The 25,923-nt window shown below is 44.1% G+C and overlaps 1 long non-coding RNA gene across 1 annotated transcript; it reads right to left on the bottom strand.

The window, feature by feature from the left end:
- Positions 1–573: 573 nt before the first annotated feature.
- LOC122466372 lies at positions 574–24,070 on the bottom strand. The gene is made up of 5 exons (XR_006291806.1): positions 23,996–24,070; positions 5,969–6,105; positions 4,801–4,901; positions 3,225–3,606; positions 574–1,658 (listed from the first exon to the last, which is right to left on the bottom strand). It is a non-coding gene; the product is annotated as an uncharacterized LOC122466372 (long non-coding RNA).
- Between the last annotated feature and the right edge of the window lie 1,853 nt (positions 24,071–25,923).

Genomic DNA, 25,923 nt, shown 5'->3' with positions numbered 1-25,923 from the left:
GGTTTTCTATCCTAATATATCTGTACCAAGAAAGCTGCCAAAATCCGAACCAGGTCTGAGAGACATGGCTGCTGAGTTTGGCAATGAGTATCCTCATTTCTGATCTTGTCCTGCCACTGAACATGGAGCCGCTGATGAAGATGGCGAGAATCATGCCTGTCAATCCACCACCCTTCAGCCTTCCTGAGTGCCCACATTTCACTGCCATACAACAGAATTGGCATAACTGGGCTTCCCTAGATACACAGCCAGAGCCGTCTTGATGTCACAACATCTCCACCGAGGATGCAGAAAGGCCTGCTACATGACAACGGCTGCTGCTATATAAGCGTCCACATTTTTCTAGCACTGTCGACAACACCGCCCAAATATTTCATGGTTGGCAGCTGTCAAACTCCAACCTTTAGGGATGATCAAAGTTCCAGATCATGATGTGCATCCACAAGGATGCACGATGCGCACGCCTGTGTACGTATCTGCCAGGCGCTCCCCCAGGAGGGCCAAAAATGAGAAACATGGGGAAGGATTCTTAACGTCTGGTTTGGAGAGAGAGGACAACCCTTGCACGTAATTCACAATCTTCCTTTTAACATTTATTTTACTGACGGATGTTAAGAAGAATGTGGAAGAGGATCTTGACAGTTTGCCTCAGCGCAACTCCATGACAGAAACTAGATTATTAACTTAGGGAAACAAAAGTTTTCAGTAAGGGGCTGGCTTCTCTCCAGCCCCTGAAGGACCCACTGCCACAGCCAGACTCTCTTTCCATAGACAAACAACAAAAGCAGTTCCTTAGCTTCCTGGGCTACAGCTCCCAGGGGATTTGCCTATTTGAATCCCTCAGTCTCTCTTGCTTCAGAGCCTAGTGCAGGACATTTCTGTGCCCTGACTCCCCTGGCTTTCAACCTCAAGGCCCTTTTCCGCCAGCAGGTTCCCACTGCCTCTCCTCCCAGGGGACTCTGGCAGCATCTCCCACAACTTCCAGCTGCCCGTTCCCCCTTCCTGACTGACAGTCTAGCTCTTTACTGCTCTCCCCTCTTAATTAGCCAAGCTGGGAGCCTGTTCTAGCACAGGGAGCTGGGCCTGCTTCGTTTCAAGGGGCCAGCCGCTCTGTTACATTCTGCGTGTGTATTTTTTGCAACAGGGAATAAAAAGTGCCCAGTGCTCTAACATCCTGAATGTAAAATGTGTGTTTAAGCCTGAAAGAGATCTTTACTCACACTCCGTGATTGTGTCCTGGGAACTTTTAGTCGTTATTCAGCATACAGACTGGAACTAAGAAGGAAATTTATGCTGAACATAGCAACTTTGCTGAAGGTAAAAACCGATTTCAATCTGTTTCAAATGAGTTTTGGAGCGGAAGGAAAGGGGGAACATTTCTGTCGTTAAACTTTGTTTAAATGTTTTTTCTGTTCCACTTTCACACCTGGATCCGCTTTTTAGCTACAATCCAGTATGATAGGGAACTGAAAGTGAGAAAGAAGAATTTGCATGGAAAGGTTGGGTCATCCATAGAAAAGAACCATTATTAAGTTGATATTTTTTTTCTCTCTGTAGTCCACTGATCCCATAAAACTGAGATGACTGGTGGCTTACTGAGGTTGTACATCTTGGGCTGCTGTAAAGGAAATCGCCTCCTTGATCCAGGACACTTGAGCCTGAGAAGATAAAAGGAATTGGTGAGCAGCAAGTCAGAAAAGTCAATCCACCACTGCTTACTACACTGTTGTAGTATTTTAAAATTTGGCTTTGATTTAGAAAAGGGGTTTCTATTTAACTCTTGCTGTTAAGTTTAGTGTTGTCGCTGTCCGTTTCCTTTCAGTGGGAAAGAGGACCGCAAATGTTTTATCATTAGAAAACTGCAAGCGGGATAGCAGTGCAGTACTGGTGTAATTTCAGAGGCCCAAATGTTCCATTTGCTCACAACTGCTGTTACACTGAATGAATCTGAAAGATCTATTCTTGTTTGCTTCATAGCTAGAATTCGCTTTTGTCTTATCTGGAACAGGTTATTTCTGATTCCTATAATTGCATAAAAATGAATGAGTGAGAGTGGCATACTTTTTTTCCCAGTCACATCTTATTAAAAATCATTGTTTTCTTATTCAAAGTAAATAACCTGCAGGATTATATGAAAAAAGCTCATTGCAATATCAAGGGCTGTTTAGTGACCAGGTGAGAGATGCCTGCACAGTGAAGAAGAATAAAACACTATGAAATAACACCATATTCAGGATGCCAGATAATCTCCATCACCCCTGTGTTATTATGCCATCTTGTCACTGAAAATGGTGATTTAATGTCAAACAGCTGTGCTTTAGTTAATGGTAATTGGTTAGTCTCTAAGGTGCCACAAGTACTCCTTTTCTTTTTGCTTTCGTTACTGACATTTTCCAACACAACAGAAAGTGGCACTTATTACATAAGAACGTAAGAGCGGCCATATTGGGTCAGACCAAAGGTCCATCTAGGCCAGTATCCTGCCTTCCGACAGTGGCCAGTGCCAGGTGCCCCAGAGGGAATGAACAGAACAGGTAATCGTCAAGTGATTCATCTTGTCTCCCATTCCCAGCTTCTGGCAAACAGAGGGTAGGGACACCATCCCTGCCCATCCTGGCTAATAACCATTGATGGACCTATCCTCCATGAACTTATCTTGTTCTTTTTTGTTTTATTGACAAAACCAATACATTCTTTCAAAAATATTGGCTCAAGGGATTTTGATTACCATAAGGAACATGAATTCCAGATTAACTGAGTATGTATGTATAGGAGACTATATTTATTGCATGAGAAAGAAAAAGTGTAAATGTGTGAAAAAGAAAGTGAAGGAAACAGAGAGAGAAGTGTAATACTCCTTAATATGCTGATACACAAGCCAAGCCCCCCACCCCACAGTGTTTTAGTCACGGGTATTTTTAGTAAAAGTCACAGACAGGTCACGGGCAGTAAACAAAAATTCACAGTCCATGACCTGTCCATGTACTATACACCCCTGACTAAATCTTGTGGTGGGGGCAGGTCAGGGGGACGGCCCAGGGGGCGCTGCGGGTGCTCGGGGGGGCAGTCCAGGGGAGAGGGGTGCCGCGGGTGCTCAGGGAATCCGTGACTTCCGTGACCTCTGTGACAAACACAGAGACTTAATTATAAACCACTTTTCCAAATCCTTTATTAATTACATCATTTCTCTGGGCAAACCTGGAGTATAATGTCAATGCGATGACCTGGAATTTAGCAACTTAACACCAGTGACATTGATGGGAGGCAGCCAGCTCAACTCTCCCGTGTGTTAATGAAAATCACCCTTTAAAGAGACAATGTCAGGGCACCTTCATAAGCAGATTTTGTATTTCTTATCACTGCTGTCCTGAAAGGGGAATCAAAAGAAGTCCCAGCATCCCCTGGTAATTCAGTTAGTCCTTTAGATGCAGGGAGAGGCACCGTTCAGCAGTGAACAGGGCCAAGGTGGATTTAAGAATACTTCATTCATTTACACAGCATTTCCATATAGAAACATAGCATGGTCCAGCAGACAGTGCACAAGACGGGGGGGCTAGATACCAATCATGGGCAAGTTACTTAGCCTTTATGCCTCAGTTTCCCCATCTGTAAAATAGAGATAATGGGTAAAATGGTCAAAATGGCGAAGGGATTTAGGCTCTTAAGCCCTATTTTTAAAAGTAACTTAGGCACTCTGGAGACTATATCTAATTCAAAAATTTATGGGGCTTAGGAGGCTAAGTCACTTGAATAATTTTCAGATTTTACTCGCTGACACTTCCATTTCCAAGTTGCAGGAGAAAAGCAGTAGGCAAGTGGTTAGTATTATTTTAGGTATAACTTTGGGGAGCCCATTTCTAAAACTGTTCCAACTCATGTTTTGCACCTGTAATATCCTAGGGCAATCCCACCCAGGTTCCTGCCCAGAAGTTTGGGAGAACAATAAGAGATGGTCTCCGAACCATCTGCCCCAGTTTTAAAACTGGGCATAGTGCATGGTGGGAGAGCACTTCCAGAGTTTAGTTTAGTGCAGTGAATTCTCATGCAGTACAGACATGATTCATCAAGCTTATGGAGCCAAACAATCCAATTCTGCACAGCCAGAGGGGACAAAACCCTGCAGGTCCTCACCTGTAGGGCACAGAAGGGGGTGAGTGCTAGGCATCACTGGGGCGGGGGACCAGAGGCTGGCAAGCCAGAGACACAAGGGCTGGGTCCCCAAAACCCTAGGGGGAAATCTGCACCAGAGTTGATATTGACTGAGTCAGTATTAGCTTTCTGCTTCTCCCTCTAGGTGTGGAGACCAGATGTCAAGGATTCCAGGGGCCACAACAGCTCAGGAATCCATTGGAGATGCACTGCAAGGAAACCAAAAGACGACGGGGGTTCTCCACATGGAAGGCCCCAGTCTGAGGGATCCCTTGGGTTTGAGGACAGAACCACCAAGTACTTCCTCAGAGGCTCAAATCCTCACAGAATTTCTTCTCCCTTTCAGTGTTCCTTTCCTGCATGGTGAACAATTTGACCCACAGTCGAGCACAGTGCTATCAAACTCAGGGCCTCTTTTTCCATGGCCTTGCACGTCACCTGTATAATACAAGTGCAAAAGACTGCCATTCTGATTCAATAACCTTTTACACCCACTTTGCACTAGTGTAAGTGACTACAGATGGTGTAAACCTGCAGAACATCAGACCCTTCAGTGCCTTGGTTCTAGGATTTCCTCCAAATCTAGGAAACACCAGCATCCTATCTGCCAAATGCAAAATAAAAAAAATGCAGAGAACATGACATACTCACTTTTCACAGCACCAGTATTCATTGCTTTCAATGCCGATAATACCTCTGTGAGATGCCTTCCTCTCTCTTCGAGTGAAAAGGGTTGAATTCCTGTGTGTTATCTGCAAATGTGTGCCCATATAAAACACAATAAGCCTGAGAAGCCAGGCTGGGGATGTTTAAAATAGTAATCTGTAGGCATTTTACTGAAGCAAGTTCATGAATAAAACCCATAGTGTCTTACAGCAAAATGTTATCATGGAAAACAAACTTTTGGAGCTGACAAACCCTTATCAGCACTCCCTGCCAACCTGAACAGATAGTCATCATACTGAATGCTACCACGCACTTGCAGGAGTCAGACGTGGAAGCTTTCAGCGCTAGAAACATTGTTTCACTTGTCACCTTTATCAAAACAGTGCAGAATAGAAAAATCACTTCAAGTTTGAATTTCAAGTTTGTTCCTATGCTGCAAAGGCTCCGTGCAATTCATTTCTGTCTCTCATCTGCACCAATTTATTTCTCCTGCATTATTAACCAGCACCTGGATAGTTTGATATGTGTTCTTGGCATTTACACACAACTACAAAGGGCTCAATTCCTGCCTCATGAAGGGCTTGTACTGAAGTCAGCAGGAGTTGCATACCCCTCCAGAAGTGCAGGTGTATAGGGCTATAAGGATGTACAGTGGAGATCCATGGGTATATCTCTCAGGACAGCTACACTAGATGTACTCCTCTAAACCTGTGTTCTTTTTCCCACAAGAAAATTAATACCTGCTTTCAGCATATGTTCAAGTGATACAAAAGTTTACCAAGTAATAATAACACTTCCTGCTTCTACAGCAGGATCTCAAACCAATTTACAGATGTTAATAAAGTAAACGTCATGGGCCCCAGTGAGATGGATGCGTATGGCTGGTGCAGAAACTGAAAAGCTTTGTGGCTTGCCCAAGGTCATACAGAAGGTCACATGGGAGACCCAGAAATAGACACTGGAGACCTGGCTGGTAGTTCCCTTCTCTAGCCACTGGACTCTATTGCTCTCAGACTAGTCAGTGATTTCAGTAAAACAAATAGAACTAAAATCCAAACAGATACACTGTTTTAGGGATATAGTGCACCTCAGATACACATGCTGCGCATGATCCAGAGGAGCTGGGCTAAGCCCAACACTGGTCTCAACCCACCTCTCTCGTGTTCTGATCCAAAGGACAGTGAACCATTCAAGAAGACTGCCCAGGCACAAGGAACTATTCTGGCAGTCACGGAGCACCAAACGATGTCCTGGCTATGTCCCGTCCTACCGCACACCCCTCCTGACGGGCTGGAAGAAGAGTAGTACAGGAACCTTACAGGTGGCTTGCGCTGCCAGGGCAGCTCGTAGCAGCCAGAGCAGGGCCCCACACTGTATACAGAGTCTCCAGGGCATCTCCCAAACTCAGTGACGGATTACTGGTTCTGTTTTTTCATAGGAATCAATCCTATCACAACATGCATGTTTCACACATCCTGCATTACAGTAGACCACACACAGTTAAGGCAATGATACAGCTTAACAGGAAGCAATAAGGCACAAAGGGGAAATCTCCACCTTTCACACACCCATCCTGAATGCCACAAAACCGGAAGAAGAAAAACAAAGCAGGGCGCCTGAGAAGGAGGCTGTCAAGGTTCCTGCCCCACTCTGAACTCGAGGGTACAGATGTGGGGACCTGCATGAAAACCTCCTAAGCTTACTTTTACCAGCTTAGGTTAAAACTTCCCCAAGGTAAAAACTATTTTACCCTTTGTCCTTGGACTTCCACTGCCACCACCAAAAGTTTATCTGGGTTTATTTATTAGGAAAGCATGGTTTGGAAATGTCTTTCCCCCCAGAAGCCTCCCAACCCTTGCACCCCACTTCCTGGGGAAAGTTTGGTAAAAATCCTCACCAATTTGCATAGGTGACCCCAGACCCAAACCTTTGGATCTTAAGAACAATGAAAAAAGCATTCAGTTTCTGAAAAGAAGGATTTTAATAGAAGTAAAAAGTAAAAAAGAATCACCTCTGTAAAATCAGGATGGTACATGCCTTACAGGGTAATTAGATTCAATACATAGAGAATCCCTCTAGGCAAAACCTTAAGTTACAAAAAAGACACACAGACACGAATATCCATTCTATTCAGCACAGCTTAATTTCTCAGCCATTTAAAGAAATCATAATCTAACGCATATCTAGCTAGATTACTTACTAAATTCTAAGACTCCATTCCTGTTCTGTCCCCGGCAAAAGCATCACACAGACAGACTCTTTGTTTTTCCCTCCCCCCAGCTTTTGAAAGTATCTTGTCTCCTCATTGGTCATTTTGGTCAGGTGCCAGCGAGGGTATCCTAACTTCTTAACCCTTTACAGGTGAGAGGATTTTTCCTCTGGCCAGGAGGGATTTTAAAGGGGTTTACCCTTCCCTTTATATTTATGACAGAGGTGTATAGCTTACGCATGCTGAACAGCTATGCTGTGTAAGGGCTTCCCACACACTGTTGTGGAAGCCCCAGGAGGTCCGTGACTAGGTAGATACACAAGCCAATCCCCCCCACACTCACACACACAATGGGGGCTGTAACAGAAGCAGGGGTTACTCTGGTCCTGAACCTGCAACTGTAGCCAGAGAGGGGTTCCACTAGCACTCCAAGGAATAACAGGAAGGCTTCCATAACCCCTGGACCTCTTGAGCTGTGTGCTGGAGAAAGGGCGCGGGCCTAAAAGAATAAACATTCGTTAAGATATAATGCATTGCTGAATACTTACTCTTTTTGTTTAGTAATTTCAATTGACCTCCAAAATAAATGATAAAAGCTGCTGACCGTCATGGAGACAAGAGGCCACCAGCCAGATACTCAGTTCCCTCACCACCGCTTTCTCAGCGGTCTTAGCTAATGATGGAAGATTACATAGGCTAGACTGTCCGTGTCAAATGATGCTTTCTGAAATGACGGCCATGCAACCACTTGAAGAAGACAGCAGCCCTTCCTCCCTCAGGCAGATGTTGATGCTCTCTACCAACAAGGGATCCAGCTTGTCATAAGAACATAAGAATGGCCATACTCGGTCAGACCAAATGTCCATCCAGTCCAGTATCCTGTCTACCAACAGTGGCCAATGCCAGGTGCCCCAGGGGGAGTGAACCTAACAGGTAATGATCAAGTGATCTCTCTCCTGCCATCCATCTCCATCCTTGGACAAACAGAGGCTAGGGACACCGTTCCTTACCCATCCTGGCTAATAGCCATGAATGGACTTAAACTCCATGAATTTATCCAGTTCTCTTTTAAACCCTGTTATAGTCCTAGCCTTCACAACCTCCTCAGGCAAGGAGAGATGCGAGTCCAATACAGAGGTTGTATATGGAGTATTCTCAAGGCTTGTAATTCTACTGTGTAAAATTCTCTGCTTGGCAGAGAGCCACAGAAGTCCTATGCATCATGTAAATCCTACAGAGCCCTCAGCATGGAATCTTTTTTGACAGTTAAAGTGGGAGTTACATGGTGCAAAGGTCTTGTACTGGCCCTCTGCTCGGGGTGAAAGTCATCCTCCATGACCAAATCTAGCCTACACTCAAGCAGAGAAGATTTAGTGTTCATCTAACGCCTGGTACTGTTCTGCATCCACCCAGACATACATTTCAGCTGAAACCTCTTCATATGGTCCCTGTTCAGCAAAGCACTAAAGCACACCCTTAGCTTTAAGTACATGCCTAAGTCCCATTGAAACCAGCTACCTAAAGTTAAAGTCCTACGTCCATGTTTGCTTAATCAGCAGCCTTCAGAGAGATTCGGCCTGAAATCTGCTATTCGAGCCTCTAGGCACAGATCCTGCAAACACACAGGCACTTGTCAAACTCGAGGTAGGAGACTAAAGTGAAGCACAGGCACGAGCACTGGCAGGATCAGGGCCCAACAGATAGTAGCCAGGCACTTACTAGCCTGCTAGTTTCAGTTAAGTTACAGCTGAGCGAAGTGACCTAAGTTAATCTCTCAGCTGGGACTCAGAAGCTGACTGTTGTCATGCCCAAAGACAGATTAACCTTATCTCAGGTGTTTGATTGTTTCTCTTGCTCTCAGAGGCCTCACCCAGACATTGCAGTTCATTTATTCATAAAAACGTGTTCACTGCACCTAGCCCAGGATCTCAAAGTGGTACAGCATTTACCTACAACAACATAAATTAAATATTGACACAGGGCACACAACCAGGCTTATACCCCTGGATGGTCCTAAATATATATATATATCTTCCCAACCCAACCTCTCAACTCTGTCAGCTCCCCACTCAGTTTTGCCAAGCCCCAGGGAAATCTCAGGAGAATAAGTGGGTCTTGTAACACATTCTGAAGGTCACCAAATGTCAGCAGCAAGTACCCCACTCCTAGAATGCTGTGTCTGTCAGTCCTCTCTCACTTACAGCCAGTGCTGGCAGCTTGAGCACCTCGGATGGTCGCTGCCCTGTGCAGAGAGTTACTGCCACTGAGCAGATGATAGCTAAGGATGCTATTTTTCTGAATCCACATTGCTAAGAGTCAAGGGGATGAACGGACCCTGCACTTGTTAAACACATACTCTATCTAGCGTAAATTATTACCCCACAAAGCAAGTCCTTGCTTATTTAGGCCTTGATCCAAAGTCCACTGCAGCCCATAGAAAGACTCCTGTTAGTCTCAGGGGGCTTTGGATCAGGCCCAGGAGCAGGCACGGTTTAATGATCTGAGCACAGGACTGTTTGCCAGGATCTCCTGAGTTCTAAAGATTGCCCCAGGCAGAAAGTTTGCATTTAATTCCTGATCTGAATACCCCAAACGTTCAGAGAAGCTAGACCGAGACCTTTGGTTCAGAGCCATCTCTGCAAACTTTTAATTCCGATTGACTTCTATGGTATTGGGCAAGACACTTAAACATCTCCGCTTCAGCATCCCCAACTGTGAAATATGAAGAATAAAATTACTTTCTTTCTCACCGGGGTGTCAGGAGATGCAGTTTGTTCAGTTTGTAAAGCACTCTGAAGATGGAAAGTATTATCATTTTTATTGCTTAATTATAACAGGGCTGAAATTTAAACGAGTACCAAGATTACCCGTCAATACAGCATTTCACAACCTGGCTGCATTTTCTTACTACCACAGAACACGCTCTCTACACTGGCTTTTAACTACATCGCTGCCTGCTGAAGAACAGGAAATAACATCGCCAGTTGGGCCGATGATATTTCCTCCAGATACTCTGTATATCATACTGCTTCAGATTTTGCTCCACCACTGACACTTAATGAGGTGGAACAAGTCACGATGGACCAAAGCAATCAGCACAATCTGGACTCCTTTAAACTTAATGCCGTTTGAAAACCCATTGCTAAACCAGATGCTGTGTTTGATCTGCAAACTGCTACGTGTCACTGTCTTGGATATACTTGTCATCCCAGTGATGCCAGAGATAACAATTGAGCATCAGACTATGCAGCTAGAACCTGTGACATGGTTCTTAGAAACATCATCTTTAACAGTTGGTATTTCAATAAAGAAATGGAAACGTGGTTTGATTATTGGTAGGTAGGTAACATATCTTCAGGATGCTTGTTGATCCAGAACTGGGTTAGCCTCATCAGTCTCCAGTGATTTGCAACTGGAAGGATATACAGTATCAAGGCAAGGATTGTCCAAATATTGTCCTACAGCACTTAAACCACCCAATATATCAAATATATTTATTATTATCGATGGGACTGGTAGTGCAGCCTATATTCAGGTTGCCCGTTATAAGACCTCAGGGAAAATATGTTGTTTCATCCATGTTAAAAATGTCTGGCAATCCTTTCTTTGAACAGCTGTCCCTCCCCCATGCTCTGGGAGCAATGATATGAAATTTGGTAGGAGGACAGCCTTTGTGTCAGGGACATGCCTTTTGCCATCCTCATGAAAATTGCCCAAACTTGGCCAACTTATAAGCCTTTAAAAAATTGCTCAGTGGAGACTTCTTTGATTTTAGCAGCCTAAACCTGCTAAAATCAAAGGTGGAATGGATGGAATGTGAGGATGCACATTCCATCCTCACTGAGTATGCTCCAGCCTCTCTCAGCCCTCACATGTGGCTGGGCTGAGTGTTCACTATCCCCCCAGAGCAACTGGGCATGGTCCATCCCTCACAGCTCCCATGTGTGGTGGGACTGGGCATGGTCCATCCCCACACAGCAGTTATGTACGCTCCACACCTTCAGCTTTCCTATGTGTGACAGGACTACACGTGTGCCATCCCCACAGAGTGACTGAGCATGTGGAACGAACAGTATGTGATCATGTAATTAAATAATTCATATCCTTGGGGGCTAAATTCAGGTTGAAAAGGTTGATTCTGGCATTCCCTAATTTTTGAGCGCTTGACTTTGCAACCTTAATAATGTTCTTTTCATATAGTTTGTGTGTGTATGTGTGTAAGTAAAAGTCATATATAGTATCCATATTAGGCAATTTAGTCTTTCCTTCCATTAGCAAGGCATTCTTAAGCATGCATCGGAATCTGTAGTTTAATTGATTCAGAGAGTTTATTGTCCTCAGTCGATATTCTAAAAGTCTTTTATAAAAGAAAATCCGTTTTTTATTCTGAATTACAGAAAAAACAGAAGCACATTTCAACAAAAAACACTTTCATTTGGCAAAAGCTTTTTTGGGCAGCAAGCATCAATTTTCTCTGCCACTAGAAATAATTTCTTTGACAAAATAAGCACAGACCAGTGACCTAATTCTCATCTCATTTGCACCATTTTATATCAGGAGTAAATCCACTGAAGTCAATACAGTAACATAGACGCATAACTGCTAGGAGACTGTAATGAGACCGTATCTAGTCATTTAGGGTACATCAACAGTAGATTTTTAGTCCTATTTCAACTCAAGTTAACTGATTGTCAACTAAAAAACTTAACTAAAGTAACGCCTTAGATCACAGGTGGGCAAACTATGGCCCACAGGCCACATCTGGCCTGTGGGACCATCCTGCCTGGCCCCTGAGCTCCCAGCAGGAGAGGCTAGCCCCCGGTCCCTCCCCCGCTGTCCCCCATCCCCCACAGCCTCAGCTTGCCACACCGCCAGCACTCTGGCCCACCACTCCTGCAGGGCAGCATGGCGGCATGGCTGGCTCCAGCATGGTAAGGGGGCAGGGAGCAGGGGGTTCCAGGGGGCAGTCAGGGGACAGGGAGCAGGGGGCGGTTGGATGGGGCAGAGGTTCGGGGGGGCAGTCAGGGAATGGGGAACAGGGGGGGCTGGATAGGCGTGGGAGTCCCGGGGGGTCTGTTAGGGGGCGGGGGTGTGGATAGGGGGCGGGGAAGTCAGGGGACAGGGAGAAGGGGTAGTTGGGTAGGGGGTAGGGTCCCGGGGGCAGTTAGGGGTGGGGGTGTTGGGAGGGGGCAGTCAGGCGACAAGGAGCAGGTGGGTCGAGAGTTCTGAGGGGGGCAGTCGGGGGCAGGAAGTGGGAGAGGGTGGATAGGGGGTGGGGACCAGGCTCTCTGGGGAGGCACAGCCTTCCCTACCCGGCCCTCACATAGTTTTGCAACTGCAATGTGGCCCTCGGGCCAAAAAGTTTGCCCACCCCGGCCTTAGATGCTAACTTAGACACTCCACGAATGTTTTTGGCTTACCTCAGGGAGAATAGATCCTGTGACACTGGCAGAGCAGGTGCCAGCTCTGGCCAAGGCTATAGGCACCAGCTGAGCACTGACAGATTCGCAGCTGGGAACCAGATCAGCTCACCTAGCTGCTAGCATTGTTCAAGGTCGGTGTTAGACTTGCAAGAATGTGTCTAGTGTTTAGACTCAATAAAATGCTTGTAACTTGCTGCATGTGTTAACCTTACTTGTAATGTCTGTATCCCCCGCTAATGTAAAGTATACGTTTGCTTTATAACTCTAAAAGTGCTTGCTCTGAACTTGTGAAACTAGGCAGGAAGAGTGATTCCCCCACCCCTCAGGAAGGACTATCAATATTTCATGAGCCATTGTAGGACAAAAACATTGTCGATTGCCCCATGCACCCCTGGAGAAGTTACATGCAGGAGCGCTCGTCCCACTGGTTCGAACTCTGGGAGAAGGACATATAGACACTCACAAGAAGAAATAGTTCTCTCTTTTGCTGCCTGGACTCTCACAAGGGTTGGAGCTAAGAAATAAAAGCAGGGATCCCCAGGGTCAACCCCTGTTAGCCCTATAAGACATTCAGGAAACAGATTATGAGAACTGTCACCTTCTGGAACCACAGGCTGTAACTCATTTGTGCATATATGTTGCTGCTTTAACCTGTAAACAACTCCCATTTCTTTTCTTAGTTAATAAACCCTGAGTTAGGTTACTATAGGATTGGCTACCAGCATTGTCTTTGGTGTTGAGCTAAGGTACAAAGTGACCTGGGGAAAGTGACTGGTCTCTTGGGACTGGAGGCAGCTTGAATCTTTTGTGACTTTTAATGTAAGTGACCGTTTATCATGAAGTCCAGCTTGCCTGGGTGGCAAGACAGACTGGAGAGCCCAAGGGGACAGTCTGTGACTCCATGGTAAGACTGGTATAGGGCTTCAGGAGTTCACACGTGTTACTGGGTTGGTGAAATTTAATTACAGAACATTCCACCATTTGGGGTCTCTGCCCTGCTTTTTGTCAGGCTGCCCTGAGGTGATTAACCACTCCAGACAGCATGACAGATACCATCCAGACTGCACATTATAAATGGATGAATAAAGAAATAAATGTAATGACAACTGAACACTGTCATTCTCCTACGTACTAGATAGTAGGAAATCTGATCAGGAGTAGTTAAAATGCACAGAAATATACTGGAAAAAATATCAGCTGTGATATCTACAGAAAAAAGAGGCTAGTGAGAAAGGAGTCTGAATGTAAACAGCAAAGTTAAAGGAGAGTTATTTAGACGAAGCTGCCCACAGCCAAGGGTATGCAGCCCACACACACAGACGTCAGAGAAGAACCATGTTTGTTCTCCCTCAACTATTTTGGGTGGGATTTTCAAAAGCCTCAGAATCTGCCTAACTCTGCTCCCACTGAAGCCAATGGGAGATTTACCACTGATTTACATGACAACAGAGCTAGGCCAATGATGGATGCTTCTGAAAAATCCCATCTGCCATGTGTTAGAGGCTTTCCCTTCACCTTCTCCTCTGGTTCTTGTCATGCAGACAGAAAGCAGAAGACCAGAAGTCCAAAGTGCAGGCAATGTGATATTTATTGGGGTTAGTTCCAAGCAAGTATATCCACAGCTCTACACACCAGCAGAGTCTGTTTCCCAGTGTTCTGTTCCCAGCTCTGACACCGCAGAGCATTTACCCCATGTCCGCCTTCCCAGCTCTGATGCCACAGAGCCTTGCCTGTGTCCCTGTTGCCTATTCCTCATTTCCCATTTCCTATTCCCCATTTACAATTTTTCCTATTCACACCTCCTTCTTAGCAGGTCCAAATACACCTGCAATGCAGGCCCACAGTCCCACTCCTTACAACTTACGTTCATGTTCCATTTTGGGTCGGGGGTCTTCATCCCACCCCTTTTGTACGCATGGGAGGGGTAAGGAATGAGGTTGCGCTCCAGTCAGGGATGGGCATTTCTTTGGTCTTTTAGTGTTTTATACCTTCCCCCCTAAATCCCTTTTCCCCTCCCGACTGGTTGCTTGACTTTGCCTTCAGATAGGGGCTGAAGCAATCTTCAAGTGTGCTCTGAGTAACACTTTAACTGCTCTTATCTGTTCCCATTGTACTAACAAATCCAGCTGACAAGGCAGAAGCAACATCACAGTGTCCTTGTCCCTTGTTTACACATTTTAATATCAGAGTATCAAAAAGTCAAACCCAAAATTGGATCCCAGGCTAACAAACAGACCTATCTACTAAGACCGCGCACAGCTGAGAAGCCATCACTACGTACAGCACCAGTCACCCACTATCACAGGACTGTGCAACAAACCAGCGGTGATTAGATAGGGCAATACAATAAGAAGTTTAGCTGCAATCTTTTGTATTACAGCTACAGGATACATAAGGCTTTTTAACCATGACTTCAAGAGAAAACTGCATTACAAAGCTTGAGATGACTTGTTCTCGGGCCCACCAAATGAATACTGGATGGCTGAAACTGGGTCATAGTTTATCAGACAGATTCTGAATGCTGAACTGAAATTAATGTGCAAAGCTCTTAACTCTGCTACTCTAGAGGATTCTTGTCATATCCACAATAGTGTTCAAAAACTCACCGAGACTCTAATCTATGCTGTAGTTTTCAATCCATCTGATGCAGCTTTATTTATGCTCAGGACAATATAACAATTCTGCTTAAACAGTACGAAAGACTGAATTTTATACAAAACCCAATTCACGACTTGGCTTTAAGATTCATGTTTATTTTAATGTGACAGTCTGAACACACAAAGAGAGACAAACAAATGGAAATCAGCCATGCCAACTGTCACCACAGACTCTCCACGCAGCCTGTTCTCTGCTCTTCCATCTCTGCTTCTAGACAGGTGTTCTGTATTTCTTCCTAGTTCCTTAATTACAGCCTCTGCTTTCATTTGTTGCCTAATCAAAGAGATTTCTTTCTTTCTTTCAGGCTCTTGCTTCATTATCCCAAATCATTAGTCACTCTGGAGCCATCTGTGCTACTGTTAACTTTTTCTCTCTCTGTTAGTCACAATATAGTCTCACCTCATGTGTCGATGCTATAAAGGGGAGGCAAGATAAACCAGAGAGAGAGAGAGAGCGCACACATTGGTCCAAAAGACATGGAAGGACATAAGCACTTTGCCTTGGGGCAGGATAAGGCTGATTTGTCACCACCGATGCTGCTGATAGTTTGCACATGACAAATGTGTGTGGGAGTTCTGCATTTCTATACAGTTACGATAGAGGAGTCCCGTGTAGCTGCACCCTCTGAAACGCCACCAGGACAGGCCGCGGGCGCTGCTCTAACACAAGCTCAGCAGCCAGACCGTGCAGCTCTCCCGTCACTTCCAAAGCCATGTTCTGAAAGATAAGTGTTGCTTTAGTACAAAAACCATTCCCTGAAGTGTCCCTAGCCTCTGTTTGCCAGAAGCTGGGCCTGGGTGACAGGGGATGTCACTTGATGATTATCTGTTCTGTTCATTCCCTCTGGGGCACCTGGCACTGGTCACTGTTGAAAACCGGATACTGGGCTAGATGGACCTTTGGTCTGACCCGGTATGGCCGTTCTTACGTTCTTATACTCCGTTTAATACTAGGTTAAAATTCACCAGTTTACGAAAGCTCTTATGGTGAAGACTTGTGACTCAAAGGCAGTAGTAATTTGACAAGGAGATAAATGTAACCAGTATAAGACTGCGAGATCTTTGGACCAAGAGCCAGTCATCTCGTACTATATGTACACAGCAGCCATCGCTCAATGTAGCACCAACAAATAAATAATAACGCTGAGCATCGCCCTTTGATATGGGCTACTTATCTTTGATATAGAAAATCACAATAATACTTTGTGCTCACACAAGACCTTCCATCCAAGGTTCTCCAACCACTTTACAAACATTTGTATATCACCCCTCCCACGGAGGTGTTAGCCCATTTTACAGGTGAGGAAATGGAGGTCCAAACTGAAATGAAAGTCCTGATTGCCCTTCTGCTTTCACAGGATTGGTGCTCATAGGATTTTAGGGGAGGTGTGACCCTCTCTATACTTTGGGGGAGCGCCCTGTAACCTCCACACTCATCATTTATATATAATTGTGATATTTCCTATAAAGCATGCCATGTGAGGTACCATGGGGAAGGCTCTGATCTGCTGAAAGTCACTGTTCTATCTAAATATGTATCTCATTGGTGCAGATGAAGTTACGAGATTGTGGTGTATGGTTCTCACTAGAACATGCTGTGAGTTGGGGAATCGCCCAGGTTTTAGCTCCCCAGAGATGACAGGAAGGGAGGTAACCAACACCCGGACGGGTGTTGAACAACCATCAGCATCTATTGTCCAGCAAGGTAGTTACAACTGAACAACTCATTTGCACAAGGCCACAACACATTTGCTCCACCTTACCTGGTGACTCAGCAATGTCCACCAGACATGCCTGGACTTTTGTTCTTCGTGGACGTGGAATAAGGATATAAAACAGAACACAGTGGCCCCATTCTTCGTCCTTTCTCTTCTCTCCCACCTATGCTGAAGGCAAGGAGAATGCTGGAGCTGAAGAGACAGGTCCCCAGGCTAAGAGGAAAAGCCGGAGTTTGAAAGACTGTAACCAACCTGCAATATCCAGTGGGGTGAGAAAAACTGCTTAATCTAGATGTTGCCCAGTCTATAGGTTGAGAGTTTTAACTGCATGCTTATATTTTATTTTATTTTGGTAATGACTCTGACTTTTTGTCTATCATGTATAATCACTTAAAATCCATCTTTTGTAATCAATAAACTTACTTTAATGTTTATCCTTACAAGTGAGTTTGCCTGAAGTGCTTGGTAAGTCTGCTTAGGTTCCAAAGGTTGGTGTATGTCCACTCTCCACTGATGAAGTGGTGAACCAATTAATGCACTTGCATTGGTCAAGAAAGGATCTTGAGCAGAGCAAGACAGCATTTTCCTGAGGTATAAGGCTGGGAGATGAGGGGGAAGGGTTGGCTCGTGCCTTGCTCTGTGTGATTCATGAGTGGCTCCAGGACCATTCATGCGATCTAGCTGGGTGAGGGGCTCCACATGCGGTTGTACTGAGTGGTAACAGCACCTGGAGGGGTTTGCTGCTTGCCACCAGTAAGGCATTGTGAGAGACAGCCCAGAATAGTGAATAAAGGGAGCACAGCAGTCCCATAGTCCCAGGTTGCACTCCAGAGATCCCATCACAGGAGGATAGAGAGGAAGGAGAGAGGGACAGCTTCTCTCCATGTGCATCATCCAGTGCTGATCCCATTGCTTTGCAGCTGAAATCCAGTGGAGAGTTTATGCCGTGGGGGGAGGGGAGAGAAAGCAAGTAACTTCCTCTTGGCCTTCCTAGGGGTGCTCTTAAACTGCCATGAGTATTCTATCAATGGCAGCACTGATCCAGAGGAAACATACGGCCTGAGGGAAGCAGGGTAAAACAGCCGTGCAAAGGGAAATTACCCTGTGGGACTAAGAGTTTCCTTCCCCTACCTTCTCATTGGGCCTCAGCCCTGCCCTTGAGTGGAAGATTTGATGTAAACTCGGCCTCCCATAATATTTCTAGGGGAGTGTACAACCTTGTCCTACTTTTAAGCATCATATCCAGGCTCTGACCAAATCATGCTGTTCCTTCTCTTCACAAAACTTCAAAGATCTGTACTTTCCCCTCTCTCCTCCCAGCTAAAAGTCTTATCTGGGAGCCAATTATCTTCTGGCTTGCTTGCAACTACTTCCCTCTTTCAAACACCTGGTTCCCCACACCAGACCATTATCTTCCGATTCTTCCTGAGCTCTGAGTTACTACAGAGAATTCTTTCCTGGGTGTCTGGCTGGTGATTCTTGGTCACATGCTCAGGGTTCAGCTGATCAACATATTTGGGGTCGGGAAGGAATTTTCCTCCAGGGCAGATTGGCAGAGGCCCTGGATGTTTTTCGCCTTCCTCTGCAGCGTGGGGCATGGGTCACTTGCTGGAGGATTCTCTGCACCTTGAAGTCTTTAAACCATGATTTGAGGACTTCAATAGTTCAGACATAGGTTAGGGGTTTGTTACAGGAATGGGTGGGTGAGATTCTGTGGCCTGTGTTGTACTGGAGGTCGGAATAGATGATCATAAGGTCCCTTCTGACCTTAAAGTCTATGAGTCTGTGATTCCTGCGCCATCTATCTGAACATGTCACACCTCCACCCCATGCTTAAGTTTAGTTTATAACCTCTTTGAGGCAGTGGTCATGTTTTTCTACATCTTCTCTGAAGTGACTACCACATCTCTGAGTGTGACAAATAGATAAATCAATAAATGAATAAGCAAGAAAGCACTTTCCCAAGGTCATACATGGCATAATCATGTGGCAAAGGTGAGAAGAGAATCCAGATCTTCTGACCAGCAAAACCTTGCACCTTAATCAAAAGATCATCAGATATAAAGGAGAAAAGGAGTACTTGTGGCACCTTAGAGACTAACCAGTTTATTTGAGCATGAGCTTTCATGAGCTACAGCTCCGATGAAGTGAGCTGTAGCTCACGAAAGCTCATGCTCAAATAAACTGGTTAGTCTCTAAGGTGCCACAAGTACTCCTTTTCTTTTTATGAATACAGACTAACACGGCTGTTACTCTGAAACCAGATATAAAGGAGCTAATTCTAGACAAGGGCCAGGCTTAGTCTGTTCTTGATTTGAGTTCTACACATTGGCTTAGCACAATTTAGTTAAATTCTTCATAGCATAAAAAATTCATGGTTAATAAGATTGGGGGAGGGGGTAAAACCACGAATGTTCTACAGATATACATTTGTATTAAACCAAAGTCATTCTAAATACATCTAGTTTAAGTCAATAGTATTAAAATAGGAGCAAAGGTGTTTGGGTTTCCTGTGGTTTGGGGAATATTTTTACAAAGCAGCATATACCTCTGTGGGCTCTAGTTTAAATACTCCTCTCATCAATTAGCTGAACTGAAAAGGGATTTCCGGGACTGAAAATCCACTGAAAGAAAGCAAACACAACCCTTCTTGTGCACACAGTTGTCTCTTTATATGTAGAGAGTGCTGGGGGAAGTGCTGGTCTGACAGCTCTAGAAAAGCTACAGAGCAAATACATCATGGCCAATGGCCAAGCAAGCTTCCACAAATGTTCCTGCAGTTATACTTGGGGTGACCACCTCAAGCAATGAAAAGAGAGTTCACATGCCACGCCAATTCAGGTCTTAACCTCTTAGCTGAAGCTGCCAGCAGCAACCAACCAGTCAATGCATCTTCTTCTGTTTTGGGGAAGTTCTGTGGCCTGTGTCAGGCTAGATGAACAAAATGATCCCTTCTGGCTTTGGAATCGAAGAACCTGTCCATTAGGAAGTGAATGAAGACCACCACATCTAATCCAGACCAGACTTGGATCAATGAGCTAACAGAAAAGCTCCAGCTCCCGTTACTAGGATCCTGAGCTATCCAGTATCCTCCACACTACGTTTTTTTAAAACTCTTCCTTATTATTAAAGTAATCCTTCTAAAGGAACAGCTCCAAAGAGGACAGTGTGACAGATGGCCACCTTGGCTGACCTACTCAGATGAATGACATTTGTTAGCATGCTAACAAGTAATTTGGTGTCCCCAGAAGGCCAGTTATAGATAGCCAAAACCATTCAGAATTAAACTGCCATCTTTAAGAGGCAAATTTATTATTAGCAAATAAATTGGCTTTTTTTTTAGCTACAAACAAGGGTCTCTTATAGTGCCAGATAAATTTGGAACAAGTCTATCCTTCCTATCTTGATGGAAAATGAGGAAGGGAAGAAAAAGGGAGACCTCAAAAGGCTCACTGACATGTAGATATGTTTATATAGTTTATCCAAACATAACCATATCACAGCCTTCTCTTTCCTCTGTCCCCCATCCCATTCTGCTTAACCCCAAAGTCACCACTCACTCTCCAAGTAGTGATTCCCCAACTCCTTCATGTGCCTCTTATCTTGGGTCATTTTCTACCCAGAGTAGTAACTCAGGTTGGGTACATAAGAATGGTCATACTGGGTTAGACCAAAGGTCCACCTACCCCAGTATCCTGTCTTCTGACAGTGGCCAATGCCAGGTGCCCCAGAGGGAATGAACAGAACAGGTAATCATCAGGTAATCCATCCCCTGTTTCCCATTCCCAGCTTCTGGCAAACAGAGGCTAGGGACACCATCCCTATCCATCCTGGCTAATAGCCATTGATGGACCTATCCTCCATGAAGTTATCTAGTTCTTTTTTGAACTCTGTTATAGTCTTGGCCTTCACAACATCCTCTGGGTATTCTCTGCTGAACACTATCAAGGCTGCTTAACGTAAGGTATATCTCATATATTCAAGTGGGGGGAATCCATAGAAAATAGGCTCCGAGCCAAAGCCCACTCAAGTCAATGGGAATCTTTTCATTGACCTCAATGGGCTTTGGAGCAGGTCCATGGTGCATCCACTTTGGGGAAGCAACAGAACACAGAAGAGTGAAAAGCAGCAGCAAGCCTGGCAGATATTGCCACACCTCTGTGGATACCAATGTGAACGGGAGCTACGATAGTAAGCCTCATGAGGATCATGTGGTGGGAGAGAACTTAGCTTAACTTTTTTATACCCTAAACATTGCTTGAGGATCAATTATGTTTAGTGGTGAGGGGCTATTTTTGTTTACCCCTCATTACAATAAATGTAATTTGACATAACAAAATAAAAGAGGTGGGTTATTTTAATAGTGATGTGTTGAGATGAATATTAAAGATGAAATGAGACAGCATGAACACATTCATTTTTATGTGATCAGAACCTCAAAAGAAACAGAAGAATCTTTTTATGCGAAAGAGGGGAAAAAACATTTCCGAAGCCTATTACAGACAGAATCAACGTCTGTGCTATACAGCAAACCCAATTTTGGGTTTATTTTTCAGGAAAATGACAAAACAAGTCCAGACTTCATAATATAGTTCTTGAAACACAGCAATAGACTGAAGCAGCAGCCATAAGTAATGCATAACAATTTTGTTAATTAAACATTTAATGTAAGAGACCTGGTGAGATAGTATGGGGGTTGGGTTTTTTTTGCAGATCTATTTTGAGTGCTTGCAGAACTGAGCAACTGTTCCTCTGCCCACACTTGGAAATTATGGCCTTAGAGTAAATTATGGATGTAAAAGTGTTATCTGAAAAATTCATTGTTTTATGCAGAACAAACAATTAGATAGGTATACAAGTGAGAGAGAAAGTGCTCCTGCTTTTAGAGACAAGCAGTTTCTCCAGAGCCCAGTGAAACTGTCTGTACCTTTTTCTTATCTTTTCCTTGGCCTGCATCTGAAATGCACCATTCACTATTAATAATTGGTCTTGTTTCAAGTGGCAACTCCAGGAAAGAACAAAATAAAGTGTTTTTTCCTTGTGACAGCCCTGATTAGTATGTATGTTCAAATGCATCAACCTAATGAGGCAGTTTCATTACAGCAAACTACTGTATTAAGTATTCTGGAAGCTTCAGAACATCAGAAGAATTTTGAGGAGGGGGGAAGCTATTAGTTAAACCCAAGGAGTCATAATGTAATAACAATGACTACCAAGAAATATGTTGGTTTCACTAATAACTGCTGTGTGGAATGTAGGGGGTAGAATTCTAGCATACTCATATTTTATTTCAAGGCATGAATAGCTACAATCTACTTTCTGAACAAGGCAGATTATAGAGAGCTTTTGCACTACAAGGCAAGATCTATCACACTGGAGACAGGAACATCTGAACCACACATTAAATTAAGTAAGATGAGAAAAGGCACATTACTCTCAAATGCCACCAACGCGATGACAGGTTTTGTTTTTCCTGCCGCATTTGGTTATTACAAATGAGATTGCAGTGGAATTTGGTTGGGATGATAGTGAATGGTCAGTAACTGCCTAGCAGTGGGAAAGTAGCTGAGTTTCCCAGCACATTAACTGTTAGGGATTTGGCGTAGAAGCGTCTGAAAGCAATATTTAAACATATTGGGTAGGGTGTTGACTGTAGTAAGTCTTTAACCCTTGTCTAACTGTAACTAGCTTGCAACAAAGTTCAGCAGAATGGTTGTCCCGGCAATGCAATGGGGCTCTGGAGACAGGGGTTCCATTCCTATTTCTTCAACGGACCCCTGTGTGATGCTGGGAAAATCATTAACATTATTTACTTTTGAATGGTCACTGCCCTAGGAGGTCTAGTTGAAAGAATAAGCTACCCCACCAGTCAGAGGTAAACTGAGGCATAGCTGCATCTTCATGATAAGGAGGTAAGTGTATAGTTACTAAGTGATGATTGTGGGAATCAACTGTCATCATTACATTCAATAGGTAATATATAAATTCATCAAATTATAATTCATATAAATAAGAGATCACTGGAAACAGTGCAATAGATGTAATTGCAAGGGTCCCAGTAGGCATAATAGGGGCAAGAGATAAATTAATCTATAACCTGATGCTCACCAGCAATCCCAGCTTCGCACCACCCACACACAAGCTCCCAATTACTTCCTAGGAGAGGCCAGAGTCCAATCACTAGATGTCTATGTTATTAATAAACTTTATTATGAAAGATGACAGGGCTGGGGGAAAACTCAATTATGTAAATAAATTAGTCAATATAAATTCTATGCCTTCCCTGACAACCCTCAATGTCCTTTCCTAGAATCACGGCTTGCTTTGCAGTCGCTCTGTTAATAAAGCAACCAAAGTGCATCGCTCAGAACAGTAAATTACGTGATGTCATCTCTCAAGCCCAGTGCCCATTCCAAGGTAGTCAGATGCTGCAGTGGAGACCTTCTTTACTCCCCAAAAACTAGTTGCAGTCAAAGCAATGGGAGAACTCAGTTACACCACCTTCAGTTCCTGGCCAGGTGAAAACGCAGATGGCCCAGTGCAATGTTTGTAATGAAAGAGGTGCTGGGGTTCAAGCAATTAGGTGCTGGGGCTCTCGTAATTTTTTTACATTTGTCAAGGTTCCTTCCCCTCTCTGAACTCTATGGTACAGATGCAGGGGCCTGCATGAAAGACCCCCTAAGCTTATTCTTACCAGCTTAGGTTAAAAACTTCCCCAAGGTACAAACTTTGCCTTGTCCTTGAACCCTATGCTGCCACCACCAAGCGATTTAAACAAAGATCAGGGAAAGAGACCACTTGGAGACGTCTTCCCCCAAAAGATCCCCCCAAGCCCTACACCCACTTTCCTGGGGAAGGCTTGATAATAATATCCTCACCAATTGGTACAGGTGAACACAGACCCAAACCCTTGGATCTTAAGAACAATGAAAAATCAATCAGGTTCTTAAAAGAAGAATTTTATTTTAAGAAAATGTAAAAGAATCACCTCTGTAAAATCAGGATGGTAAATATTTTACAGGGTAATCAGATTCAAAACACAGAGAATCCCTCTAGGCAAAACCTTAAGTTACAAAAAGACACAAACAGGAATACACATTCCCTCCAGCACAGCGAATTTACAAGCCATTAAACAAAAGAAAATCTAATGCATTTTCGAGCTAAATTACTTACTAACTTTACAAGAGTTGGAAAGCTTGCACCCTTGATCTGTTCCCAGCAAAGGTATCACACAGAAAGACAGAACCCTTTGTCCCCCCCCGACTCCAGATTTGAAAGAAACTTGTCCCCTTATTGGCCATTTTGGGTCAGGTGTCAGCGGGGTTACCGTAGCTTCTTAACCCTTTACAGGTGAAAGGATTTTGCCTCTGGCCAGGAGGGATTTTATAGCACTGTATACAGAAAGGTGGTTACCCTTCCCTTTATATTTATGACAACATTCAAACCTGATGCAGCAAGCCCAGAGGTGCTGGAGCTATGAACTGCCAAGCTGAGAGGTGCCAGGGCTCTCTGGCAAAAATTAAGCACTAAGGTGGCATTTATGCAAAGCACAGGAAAGGAGTTCCCTTGCTGAGGGGAATGGCTTTGGCTCTGACTTGATCTCCTGTGATCTTCAATAACCTGATCTCTACTTCCCTCGATGAATTGAAAGTCTGTTTCTAGTCTGAGACATGACGGTACACACAGCATCATTGGGCTCCATGTCAGTGTCTCGCCATGATTTCAGTATCAAATCTGCACATTTTACAAGAGATTTTTGTGAGATCTGAACCCTGAGTGTGGAAATTCTGAAATTTCAGCTTTATTCATTCGCTCCTGCACATCATCACCTGTAACAAAGGTTCTGCCGAGCAACTCAGGCCCTCAGTTATATTTGTACAATCCCATTGCTTGCAGTGGTTTACACAGGTGCAGCTAATAGGACCTGAGGCTAGGCAGTTAGGCTCAGATGTCAATGGACATTACGAGTATAAATATTGTTGTGAGTCTGGACCTTAAGGACTAATTTTCAAAGGTGTTTAGTTGCCTAAAGATGAAGCTAGGTGCCTGCTGGGATTCTCACAAGTGTCTAACTGATATTGGTTTCATTGCAAGTTAGGTACTTGGGCAGTTCTGGAAATCCCACTAGGCACCTATCTGCATCTTTAGCCACCTAGCTAAATCTTGCAGGTGCCCAGAACTTTTGCAAATCAAAAGTGTGTGGCCTGACTCATTATACTAATCATAACTGTCCGTTACTTTGTGCATCCCCATCAGTTTGGTGTTTCCACCTATTGTCTCTCATTGTGATTCTGTGACACAGGGGATTATTTTCGTTGCGTGTGCGGGCAGTGCCTAGCACATCTGGGTCCTAGTCGGGCCTTCCAGATGTTATGGCCGTATAAATACACAAGAATGACTTGGGGCCAGATCCAGCACCTACTCAAATCAATGAGAGGCTTTCCATTGATGGTAATGGGCACTGATCCCAGGTCCCAAGTAAGCAGTTATATTGATGTGTGAGATGCAATACGATGACTTTTCAGAGTTAGAGCTATGTTTCAAACTATTAACATAGTCATCTCTTAAAATCTTGACCTACTGATTAAACTTCCTTCTAAACTTTCTTCCTCCCCCTCCGCTGTGCACTTGAATCCTTGACTCATTGGTACTGATGCAATTCTAACTATTATCGTTCCTTTCCCATGCTTTCTCTGCGCACCCAATTTTACTGAATTACAGCCTAGCAAAAATACCCTGTAATACTGCTTATATACCGTCCCATTGTATGAACTCTTAGCTGTTCACAAGGACATGTTCCCCTGAAATGGACCAGTTCTTCCACACAAGAGAAGCTGGTCATTCTTCAGTGTGTCTCTGGACATATTTGCTTGTTTTAATTATTATTATTTTTATTCTTGTTGGCACTGCAGAATTAACAGAGCTATACCACAGTGATCTCAGATTGTATTCTGCCTCACATGTTCACAGAATTATTCACCTGTTTCTAACTCCAGAGCCAAATTCTGCAATCAGTAACACCTGTGCAACCCTACTGAAGACAGCCAACTAAATCAGTCCCACACAATTGTTGCTACTGGTGATAATTCATGGAATTTATC

Source organism: Chelonia mydas, chromosome 6 (genome assembly GCF_015237465.2).
Source record: "Chelonia mydas isolate rCheMyd1 chromosome 6, rCheMyd1.pri.v2, whole genome shotgun sequence".
Classification (NCBI taxonomy): domain Eukaryota; kingdom Metazoa; phylum Chordata; order Testudines; family Cheloniidae; genus Chelonia; species Chelonia mydas.
The sequence above is the reverse complement of the archived record's forward strand: the minus strand, read 5'-3'. Positions and strand labels throughout refer to the sequence as shown.